General features: G+C 41.6%; 2 long non-coding RNA genes across 12 annotated transcripts; one reads left to right on the plus strand and one right to left on the minus strand.

Annotated features, from left to right (window-relative positions):
* The first annotated feature begins 457 nt into the window (after positions 1 to 457).
* On the plus strand, positions 458 to 4,608 carry LOC306818305. 6 transcript variants are annotated; one of them, XR_013778161.1, is made up of 8 exons: positions 460 to 1,034; positions 1,720 to 1,932; positions 2,034 to 2,148; positions 2,268 to 2,354; positions 2,578 to 3,059; positions 3,171 to 3,282; positions 3,466 to 3,668; positions 4,063 to 4,608. It is a non-coding gene; the product is annotated as an uncharacterized lncRNA (long non-coding RNA). The 6 variants fall into 6 exon arrangements; XR_013778157.1 differs by having other exon boundaries at positions 458 to 1,034; positions 2,271 to 2,354; positions 3,171 to 3,668; XR_013778158.1 differs by having other exon boundaries at positions 459 to 1,034; positions 2,015 to 2,148; positions 3,171 to 3,668.
* A 3,024-nt stretch (positions 4,609 to 7,632) lies between these two features.
* Positions 7,633 to 11,786, minus strand: LOC306817785. 6 transcript variants are annotated; one of them, XR_013778070.1, is made up of 8 exons: positions 11,207 to 11,784; positions 10,309 to 10,521; positions 10,093 to 10,207; positions 9,887 to 9,973; positions 9,182 to 9,663; positions 8,959 to 9,070; positions 8,573 to 8,775; positions 7,633 to 8,178 (listed from the first exon to the last, which is right to left on the minus strand). It is a non-coding gene; the product is annotated as an uncharacterized lncRNA (long non-coding RNA). The 6 variants fall into 6 exon arrangements; XR_013778066.1 differs by having other exon boundaries at positions 8,573 to 9,070; positions 9,887 to 9,970; positions 11,207 to 11,786; XR_013778067.1 differs by having other exon boundaries at positions 8,573 to 9,070; positions 9,182 to 9,634; positions 11,207 to 11,786.
* Between the last annotated feature and the right edge of the window lie 262 nt (positions 11,787 to 12,048).

Here is a 12,048-nt window from a genome sequence, read left to right on the forward strand (position 1 = left end):
CATCACATATCTGATTAAAGAGGTTTATAAAAGGAGGAATAGAGAAGCTAAATTCATGTCTCAATGATAAATCAGATTATTTGTCCCTGCAGGCTGACATGTTGAAGGACCCTGTAGACCACCTGACCTGAACCCCCTTCATCAGAGCTGCTAGGTGTGGAGGACTCATTGTTATATTAACGTACAAAAAGCTTTGATTGATTCCTTTAAATCAATCAAAGTGTTGTGAGTCTTTACGTCACAAACTGAAGAAAAATGTCCACTGAAGTGAATTAGAAATACTTTAAATATTCCTGAGTGGTATCAGGTCTGTGGGGTCAACCTGAGCGCGTGACAGGCAGAGGGTGACATCATCAGGACTCACCTGGTTCCTCCGTTCTTCTGTCCTTTAAGATGACCTGCGTGAAGTTGGCCCCCCATCCCACGCAAAACCTCGGGGTCATAGTCGCATTTGTTTGTGCTTCGTTTGTGCTGGTTTGTGCTGTAAAAAGTTTCGTTTGTGCTGTTTCTGTTTTTGAGTTATTAACGATTATTATATAGGTCATCCTGAGGTCACTCAGCCCCCCATCTTCTCCAAATTGACCCGGAATTGTCGCGTTTGTTTGTGCTTCGTTTGTGCTGGTTTGTGCTGTAAAAAGTTTCGTTTGTGCTATTATGAATTTATAGAAATAGCGCATTTTAATTTCACGCGATGACGTCACTCAGCCCCCCATCTGCTCCGAATCGACCCAGAATGGTCGCGTTTGTTTGTGCTTCGTTTGTGCTGGATTGTGCTGTAAATATTTTCCTTTGTGCTGTTTTGGTTTTATAGATATTTGAAGTCTTATTGTCGGGCGATGACGTCACCCCTCCCTCCGGGGATTCCCCGGAAATGGTCTCGTGCGCATATTTTTACAGTCTATGATATTACCTGTATGTTCGGTTAAAGCCCGAAGGCTTTTCTCGTGCTGCCGTATTTATCTTTTAATTCCACGTGGTCTTGTAACTTTTCCATACTTCAACATCCTGCGCCGCCGATGAAAGGAGAACTCAAGGTAAATATGTCACGCAACAGTTTTTCACTATAGAAAAAAGTGTAACGATGCTGTTTTCACTGTTATTTTTTTATATTAATTTCTGCTGCTGTGGCTTTACAGCAGTTAATAGCAATTTTGCAAGTTCACACTGCAAACTTCTGCACACAACTTGATATTGCATGGGTATTTACTCGGCCTAATTAATATCTCCAAATCATCTTAATGATTACTGAAAAGACATTTATTACACCACCACCTAAAGTTCATGCCACACCAGCTGCCATAAATTACTAGCATTGGTAATGACCAACATGTTTTTTTGTGTTTCTCCAATGGTGACAAGTCCAAAGCTCTTTAACTGAAATTATATTTTAAGTAGTAGTAGTAGTAATTATATTTTATTTAAATGTCAAAATATAATTTGGCCTAACAATGTTATTCAGGTTGTATATAGATGTGCATGCATTTGACGCTGTTGACTGCATGAAGAAAAAGACTCCTGTTTCGAACAATGGCTTTATGTGCAAAATAGAGCATGACGTAATGGTAACAATGGAACATTTGAAGAGTAATATAGAACATATCCATCTGTTAACTATAAAAAAACAACAACAACAACAACCAGTGATCACTCTTTTGTATATAACACAGCATGCGAGCAGATCTTGGTGTTCTCTGATGCTGCTTTCACTACACTTCCCAGGTCATCATACATCTCCCAGACAGATGCAGCCCTCTTGCAATATGCCACATAATGTCCAAGAGCATCCTGGGTCAAGCCTCCCTGGAAAGCAATGACTGCCCTCAAAATAAGCGTCTTCCCTTGGAGCACCAGCCTGGAGGGAAATTCAGATAATGCAACTTCGCTCTGTGAGGCATTTGTCTGTGATGGAGTTCTGAAAGAATGGCTGCCAAGGTCAGTGTCAATCCACACAAGTTCTGCTAGACTGTAGCTGTGGGTCACCTTCCCTGAACACAGAACCTTTCCTGTCTTGCAGTCTTGCTTTTTTAATTCAGGAGGACACTGAGATGGGCTTTGGATTGGCCTTAGGCACGGAGAGTCAGGAAGGTTGAGTCCTTGTTCCACAGCCACCTCAAGATGAGACATGCCACACGTCTGCAGAACAGCAATGTGGGTAGACACAAGTGGAACTTCCCTAGTGACTTGCTTGCTTAGATCACAGTACTGTGAGGAACATTGTTTTGTGAAACAAACACTTGAAAGAGTCCTCATGGTTCTCTCAATTACAGCAGAGATGTGGCATTGTGCATCGATTTGGAGGGCACCAGATTTCAGGTGGACAGCTTTGAACATTCCCCTCAGCAGTTCTGCCCTCTGTGAGTATACCTGCTGGGTTACACCCTTTGTGACAATGGTTTTAACCAGCTCGAGGAACTTTTTGTCATGTTCCTGGCGAATTACAATGTTTTCAAAAGAACAGCTGTCACAAAAAGAGCAACATGAACTCTGAAGAACTGCATCAAATGCACAAGTGTTAAGCACTGACACTCTTGATTTGCCAAGTTTAACAGGCTGTTGTTTGTTTCCGTTTTTTAACAGCTGCACTTTGACTTTTTTCCGGTCCACAGATGGGTCTGTGTGCAGCCATTCAGGACAAGGAGCAAGATAGGAACTCATCTTCCTTTTTTTGGGTGGAACTGCTAGGCCTCTCCAGTTTTCAACAGCATCCTCATCTGTTTGAACAATGTTTGCAGCAGCAGCAGCAGCAGACTCCTCACAAGCATGAACATCCTTTTTTCTTTCATCTTTTACACTGTTGGCAGTAGTGGAGACAGGGTCAGGTCCTGTGACAGTAATTAAATCAACTGCATTCTCCTCTGTTTTTTGTTTTGCACAACAAATCCGCATGTTTCCTTCGATGAAGGAAAGATGACGAGCCACGAATCGATCCACCCGAATAGGCAGGTTTTCATGCTTGAAAAGTCCATGTTTAATGTTTTTGAATGCTGCTTCAACAGCAGCTGAGCTTGCAGTGATGCTGGTGCTTCGGAAAAGAGGGACCATTATTCCCGTCCAGAGTGGTAAGTAACTTCCGAGTCTTATTATGTGGGGAATAATCTCAGGGAGGAAGTGGATGTTATCTCTGTCTCCATCAGCCTTGGCAAGTGACCTGCTCTCCTCACATATTTCAGTTACCCACTGTCGGGCGGTTGTCTGGATATGACCAAATGCATCCACTGGTTCCTGTCCCTCAACTGTTTCATCTGGAATGATGACAACCTCCTCTGCAATTTGAGCTTTCAGGTATTTCTTGCACCTTTCTGATGGGAGAGGAGCCCCTGAACTGTCATTGCCCTCTGCTTCGCTGAGTGCCACAGTAGTGATGGCATGTATGAGGTTTTTTACATGTTCAACAGATTGTGACTTGACAAGCTGTGCTATTGATCTCACAAAGAAATCTTTAACACGATGTGTTTTCTTTTTCAGGCAGTCCCACTGGCAGATCATCTTAATGCAGTGTGCCACATCAACCCTGACAAAACAAGGGGGCAGTTTTGCAGATGGGTTCCCAAGCAATGCATTAAAGCATTCATTGATGTAGGCCTTGAGATCAGGGTGAGGGGTAAAAGCCTTGACCAGAGCTCCAAGAATGGCCAGAGAAAAATCACTCACAACTTCTTTTGGAACAGGTGCACCTGCGCGAATCCATTCTGTCAGCCACTGTGTGATAGCGTTCACATCATGTTTCTCTGACAACATTTGCACCACTGGGACACTAGAGCTGTTATGCCCTGTGAGAACACCCTGATATAAAAAGATATGACCGGAGGAGCCATTTGGTCTCACCAGTTTTTTGACTACTGAGCCAGTTGCATCAAAACACACTGTGTCATGAGATTTTTTTAATAAGGTCTTGTACACATGCATTTGTGTTTGACTCCAGTAGTGACAGAAAAACTTGTCCAGTCCAATGTCTTTAATGCTGCTACCGTGGGGTGCACTGTACTTCAGTAGCTGCAATGACAAAATGGGATCTTTGTCACCTAATTCCACATCATTTTTCTCTTGTTTTGCTTTGCGCAGGGTGGCCAAATTTGGTAGATGACTCGGCTCAGGATCTCCAAACTCCATCAACTTCTCTGCCTGCGATGCACGCCACACATGGGGTTCCATTCTGCCCTCACACAGTTCTTTGGCTATCTGTACACGCAACTGTCCAGACATGAAGCGCTTTGAACCGCCAGTGTGCAGGGAGTCATCATTGTTTGTGATGCAACAGTTAAGCACCATCGGGCTGTTAATTGCAGGCTCTCTGTCACAACTCATGTCAAGAAGACCAGAACACTCCTTACAGTGGCCTCTGATTTCAATATAAGTACTTGTGACGGATGGATAAACCTTGGCTCTTTTGAAAACAAATGTGCAAGTACTTTTCACTGCCTTCCAGATCTGCTCATTTATAACATGAGTCCAGGTGCCAGGTTTCAAAATTGTATATTCTCTTTTTTCGTTTCGAGAATACTTGTCCTTGTATTCTGCCTTTTCAGGAATAAATTCCTTCCACTTGTCAAAAGGAACTTGAATCTGAAAATCCTGATCATTTTTAGGTTCGGGGACAAGGAAACCTGATTCAGTGTCAGTGTCATCATTAGTTTCAGGATCAGTTTCAGGATGACTGAATCCTAAAGCTGTCCAGATGTTGTGTCTGTTTGCCTTGACAAAGGTGTACAGGGCCTTTGCAGAGGTCTTGTTTCCCAGTTGCTCACTCACATCTGTCCATACTCTGGCATTTGGAGTGGCAATGTTTCCATTTTGGAGTATTGCCTCTTTTGATGCACAGAGAACAGCAAAAATAGAGTCTCTGTCCACGGCTGGTTTTTTGGGCATCTAGTTTAAAAACAAATTAATATAATTAGCAATGATTGCTTAAGTAAGTCTTTGCTATTTGTTTTACATTGTGTGCTATGCCTAATATAAGTCAAATGCATAGGAACTTGATCTAGCTAATGGGTTATTTTAGTGAAAATGTATTTAGTTTCCTAATTCTTTTGTTTAGGATGCAGATTTTCCTCTTCAATTTTGTCTTTATCGTACTGTAAATTTTGTCTGCCACATCTAACACAATAATATATCATTTTAGCAAGGATAAAGATTCCTAGTCATTGAGGACAGTATTTCTGCATTACCAATATTCTGTGAGCAATGTCTTTCACTCTACATTGTATGGTATTGTTTAAACATTTCACTTACATTGGGCAGAAATCTTGTTTTGCAGACGAATTATAATTCTGTGCTCTGAAAGTGCATGGGAAGGTAGATTTTTGCGCCCTTTTTTCATTCAAAGGTGTGCTTAACTTGTTTGAGCGCCCCATACTGGCAAATAAATGTAGAGCATGATGCTCCTTTCAAAAAATAAATAAATACACGTCTAGATGGAACAACATCTTTTTATTGGAATTTCAGACATGTTTTGGACAGGAAGGCAATACAACGAAGATGCATCAAGAAGTTATGATCAGGTAAAGCGATTTGATTAATGTAGTAAAAAAAACAATGTAAGATCCAGTCCTGAATGGATTAAAAAAAGAAAACAAAAATGAAGCATGACAGTGAGTTACCAGCGTCGCTTGATAATAAAACTCTGAATATCAATAAAAGCACTTTTGAGCGAATACTTAAACCAATTGAAAATATACGAGACCATTTCCGGGGAATCCCCGGAGGGAGGGGTGACGTCATCGCCCGACAATAAGACTTCAAATATCTATAAAACCAAAACAGCACAAAGGAAAATATTTACAGCACAATCCAGCACAAACGAAGCACAAACAAACGCGACCATTCTGGGTCGATTCGGAGCAGATGGGGGGCTGAGTGACGTCATCGCGTGAAATTAAAATGCGCTATTTCTATAAATTCATAATAGCACAAACGAAACTTTTTACAGCACAAACCAGCACAAACGAAGCACAAACAAACGCGACAATTCCGGGTCAATTTGGAGAAGATGGGGGGCTGAGTGACCTCAGGATGACCTATATAATAATCGTTAATAACTCAAAAACAGAAACAGCACAAACGAAACTTTTTACAGCACAAACCAGCACAAACGAAGCACAAACAAATGCGACTATGACCCCGAGGTTTTGCGTGGGATGGGGGGCCAACTTCACGCAGGTTGGTTTGTGCTGTAAAAAGTTTCGTTTGTGCTGTTTCTGTTTTTGAGTTATTAACGATTATTATATAGGTCATCCTGAGGTCACTCAGCCCCCCATCTTCTCCAAATTGACCCGGAATTGTCGCGTTTGTTTGTGCTTCGTTTGTGCTGGTTTGTGCTGTAAAAAGTTTCGTTTGTGCTATTATGAATTTATAGAAATAGCGCATTTTAATTTCACGCGATGACGTCACTCAGCCCCCCATCTGCTCCGAATCGACCCAGAATGGTCGCGTTTGTTTGTGCTTCGTTTGTGCTGGATTGTGCTGTAAATATTTTCCTTTGTGCTGTTTTGGTTTTATAGATATTTGAAGTCTTATTGTCGGGCGATGACGTCACCCCTCCCTCCGGGGATTCCCCGGAAATGGTCTCGTATATTTTCAATTGGTTTAAGTATTCGCTCAAAAGTGCTTTTATTGATATTCAGAGTTTTATTATCAAGCGACGCTGGTAACTCACTGTCATGCTTCATTTTTGTTTTCTTTTTTTAATCCATTCAGGACTGGATCTTACATTGTTTTTTTTACTACATTAATCAAATCGCTTTACCTGATCATAACTTCTTGATGCATCTTCGTTGTATTGCCTTCCTGTCCAAAACATGTCTGAAATTCCAATAAAAAGATGTTGTTCCATCTAGACGTGTATTTATTTATTTTTTGAAAGGAGCATCATGCTCTACATTTATTTGCCAGTATGGGGCGCTCAAACAAGTTAAGCACACCTTTGAATGAAAAAAGGGCGCAAAAATCTACCTTCCCATGCACTTTCAGAGCACAGAATTATAATTCGTCTGCAAAACAAGATTTCTGCCCAATGTAAGTGAAATGTTTAAACAATACCATACAATGTAGAGTGAAAGACATTGCTCACAGAATATTGGTAATGCAGAAATACTGTCCTCAATGACTAGGAATCTTTATCCTTGCTAAAATGATATATTATTGTGTTAGATGTGGCAGACAAAATTTACAGTACGATAAAGACAAAATTGAAGAGGAAAATCTGCATCCTAAACAAAAGAATTAGGAAACTAAATACATTTTCACTAAAATAACCCATTAGCTAGATCAAGTTCCTATGCATTTGACTTATATTAGGCATAGCACACAATGTAAAACAAATAGCAAAGACTTACTTAAGCAATCATTGCTAATTATATTAATTTGTTTTTAAACTAGATGCCCAAAAAACCAGCCGTGGACAGAGACTCTATTTTTGCTGTTCTCTGTGCATCAAAAGAGGCAATACTCCAAAATGGAAACATTGCCACTCCAAATGCCAGAGTATGGACAGATGTGAGTGAGCAACTGGGAAACAAGACCTCTGCAAAGGCCCTGTACACCTTTGTCAAGGCAAACAGACACAACATCTGGACAGCTTTAGGATTCAGTCATCCTGAAACTGATCCTGAAACTAATGATGACACTGACACTGAATCAGGTTTCCTTGTCCCCGAACCTAAAAATGATCAGGATTTTCAGATTCAAGTTCCTTTTGACAAGTGGAAGGAATTTATTCCTGAAAAGGCAGAATACAAGGACAAGTATTCTCGAAACGAAAAAAGAGAATATACAATTTTGAAACCTGGCACCTGGACTCATGTTATAAATGAGCAGATCTGGAAGGCAGTGAAAAGTACTTGCACATTTGTTTTCAAAAGAGCCAAGGTTTATCCATCCGTCACAAGTACTTATATTGAAATCAGAGGCCACTGTAAGGAGTGTTCTGGTCTTCTTGACATGAGTTGTGACAGAGAGCCTGCAATTAACAGCCCGATGGTGCTTAACTGTTGCATCACAAACAATGATGACTCCCTGCACACTGGCGGTTCAAAGCGCTTCATGTCTGGACAGTTGCGTGTACAGATAGCCAAAGAACTGTGTGAGGGCAGAATGGAACCCCATGTGTGGCGTGCATCGCAGGCAGAGAAGTTGATGGAGTTTGGAGATCCTGAGCCGAGTCATCTACCAAATTTGGCCACCCTGCGCAAAGCAAAACAAGAGAAAAATGATGTGGAATTAGGTGACAAAGATCCCATTTTGTCATTGCAGCTACTGAAGTACAGTGCACCCCACGGTAGCAGCATTAAAGACATTGGACTGGACAAGTTTTTCTGTCACTACTGGAGTCAAACACAAATGCATGTGTACAAGACCTTATTAAAAAAATCTCATGACACAGTGTGTTTTGATGCAACTGGCTCAGTAGTCAAAAAACTGGTGAGACCAAATGGCTCCTCCGGTCATATCTTTTTATATCAGGGTGTTCTCACAGGGCATAACAGCTCTAGTGTCCCAGTGGTGCAAATGTTGTCAGAGAAACATGATGTGAACGCTATCACACAGTGGCTGACAGAATGGATTCGCGCAGGTGCACCTGTTCCAAAAGAAGTTGTGAGTGATTTTTCTCTGGCCATTCTTGGAGCTCTGGTCAAGGCTTTTACCCCTCACCCTGATCTCAAGGCCTACATCAATGAATGCTTTAATGCATTGCTTGGGAACCCATCTGCAAAACTGCCCCCTTGTTTTGTCAGGGTTGATGTGGCACACTGCATTAAGATGATCTGCCAGTGGGACTGCCTGAAAAAGAAAACACATCGTGTTAAAGATTTCTTTGTGAGATCAATAGCACAGCTTGTCAAGTCACAATCTGTTGAACATGTAAAAAACCTCATACATGCCATCACTACTGTGGCACTCAGCGAAGCAGAGGGCAATGACAGTTCAGGGGCTCCTCTCCCATCAGAAAGGTGCAAGAAATACCTGAAAGCTCAAATTGCAGAGGAGGTTGTCATCATTCCAGATGAAACAGTTGAGGGACAGGAACCAGTGGATGCATTTGGTCATATCCAGACAACCGCCCGACAGTGGGTAACTGAAATATGTGAGGAGAGCAGGTCACTTGCCAAGGCTGATGGAGACAGAGATAACATCCACTTCCTCCCTGAGATTATTCCCCACATAATAAGACTCGGAAGTTACTTACCACTCTGGACGGGAATAATGGTCCCTCTTTTCCGAAGCACCAGCATCACTGCAAGCTCAGCTGCTGTTGAAGCAGCATTCAAAAACATTAAACATGGACTTTTCAAGCATGAAAACCTGCCTATTCGGGTGGATCGATTCGTGGCTCGTCATCTTTCCTTCATCGAAGGAAACATGCGGATTTGTTGTGCAAAACAAAAAACAGAGGAGAATGCAGTTGATTTAATTACTGTCACAGGACCTGACCCTGTCTCCACTACTGCCAACAGTGTAAAAGATGAAAGAAAAAAGGATGTTCATGCTTGTGAGGAGTCTGCTGCTGCTGCTGCTGCAAACATTGTTCAAACAGATGAGGATGCTGTTGAAAACTGGAGAGGCCTAGCAGTTCCACCCAAAAAAAGGAAGATGAGTTCCTATCTTGCTCCTTGTCCTGAATGGCTGCACACAGACCCATCTGTGGACCGGAAAAAAGTCAAAGTGCAGCTGTTAAAAAACGGAAACAAACAACAGCCTGTTAAACTTGGCAAATCAAGAGTGTCAGTGCTTAACACTTGTGCATTTGATGCAGTTCTTCAGAGTTCATGTTGCTCTTTTTGTGACAGCTGTTCTTTTGAAAACATTGTAATTCGCCAGGAACATGACAAAAAGTTCCTCGAGCTGGTTAAAACCATTGTCACAAAGGGTGTAACCCAGCAGGTATACTCACAGAGGGCAGAACTGCTGAGGGGAATGTTCAAAGCTGTCCACCTGAAATCTGGTGCCCTCCAAATCGATGCACAATGCCACATCTCTGCTGTAATTGAGAGAACCATGAGGACTCTTTCAAGTGTTTGTTTCACAAAACAATGTTCCTCACAGTACTGTGATCTAAGCAAGCAAGTCACTAGGGAAGTTCCACTTGTGTCTACCCACATTGCTGTTCTGCAGACGTGTGGCATGTCTCATCTTGAGGTGGCTGTGGAACAAGGACTCAACCTTCCTGACTCTCCGTGCCTAAGGCCAATCCAAAGCCCATCTCAGTGTCCTCCTGAATTAAAAAAGCAAGACTGCAAGACAGGAAAGGTTCTGTGTTCAGGGAAGGTGACCCACAGCTACAGTCTAGCAGAACTTGTGTGGATTGACACTGACCTTGGCAGCCATTCTTTCAGAACTCCATCACAGACAAATGCCTCACAGAGCGAAGTTGCATTATCTGAATTTCCCTCCAGGCTGGTGCTCCAAGGGAAGACGCTTATTTTGAGGGCAGTCATTGCTTTCCAGGGAGGCTTGACCCAGGATGCTCTTGGACATTATGTGGCATATTGCAAGAGGGCTGCATCTGTCTGGGAGATGTATGATGACCTGGGAAGTGTAGTGAAAGCAGCATCAGAGAACACCAAGATCTGCTCGCATGCTGTGTTATATACAAAAGAGTGATCACTGGTTGTTGTTGTTGTTGTTTTTTTATAGTTAACAGATGGATATGTTCTATATTACTCTTCAAATGTTCCATTGTTACCATTACGTCATGCTCTATTTTGCACATAAAGCCATTGTTCGAAACAGGAGTCTTTTTCTTCATGCAGTCAACAGCGTCAAATGCATGCACATCTATATACAACCTGAATAACATTGTTAGGCCAAATTATATTTTGACATTTAAATAAAATATAATTACTACTACTACTACTTAAAATATAATTTCAGTTAAAGAGCTTTGGACTTGTCACCATTGGAGAAACACAAAAAAACATGTTGGTCATTACCAATGCTAGTAATTTATGGCAGCTGGTGTGGCATGAACTTTAGGTGGTGGTGTAATAAATGTCTTTTCAGTAATCATTAAGATGATTTGGAGATATTAATTAGGCCGAGTAAATACCCATGCAATATCAAGTTGTGTGCAGAAGTTTGCAGTGTGAACTTGCAAAATTGCTATTAACTGCTGTAAAGCCACAGCAGCAGAAATTAATATAAAAAAATAACAGTGAAAACAGCATCGTTACACTTTTTTCTATAGTGAAAAACTGTTGCGTGACATATTTACCTTGAGTTCTCCTTTCATCGGCGGCGCAGGATGTTGAAGTATGGAAAAGTTACAAGACCACGTGGAATTAAAAGATAAATACGGCAGCACGAGAAAAGCCTTCGGGCTTTAACCGAACATACAGGTAATATCATAGACTGTAAAAATATGCGCACGAGACCATTTCCGGGGAATCCCCGGAGGGAGGGGTGACGTCATCGCCCGACAATAAGACTTCAAATATCTATAAAACCAAAACAGCACAAAGGAAAATATTTACAGCACAATCCAGCACAAACGAAGCACAAACAAACGCGACCATTCTGGGTCGATTCGGAGCAGATGGGGGGCTGAGTGACGTCATCGCGTGAAATTAAAATGCGCTATTTCTATAAATTCATAATAGCACAAACGAAACTTTTTACAGCACAAACCAGCACAAACGAAGCACAAACAAACGCGACAATTCCGGGTCAATTTGGAGAAGATGGGGGGCTGAGTGACCTCAGGATGACCTATATAATAATCGTTAATAACTCAAAAACAGAAACAGCACAAACGAAACTTTTTACAGCACAAACCAGCACAAACGAAGCACAAACAAATGCGACTATGACCCCGAGGTTTTGCGTGGGATGGGGGGCCAACTTCACGCAGGTTTTAAGATGCACTCTGAAAGAAAAAAGAAAATATATAAAGTTAGAGAATGTGTGTGATGTTATTAGCATGACATATAGAGCAGATATGCTTCATGTTCAGACTATGAAAATAACATTTTATCCAGTTATATTAAATCATCTAAAATCTGAATACAAAGATTACAATACAAAGGCGTGCAGACAGTCTGTAGAGACGGTAGAGGT

The sequence above is a fragment of the Symphodus melops genome (assembly GCF_947650265.1).
Source record: "Symphodus melops genome assembly, chromosome: 22".
In the NCBI taxonomy this organism is placed as follows: domain Eukaryota; kingdom Metazoa; phylum Chordata; class Actinopteri; order Labriformes; family Labridae; genus Symphodus; species Symphodus melops.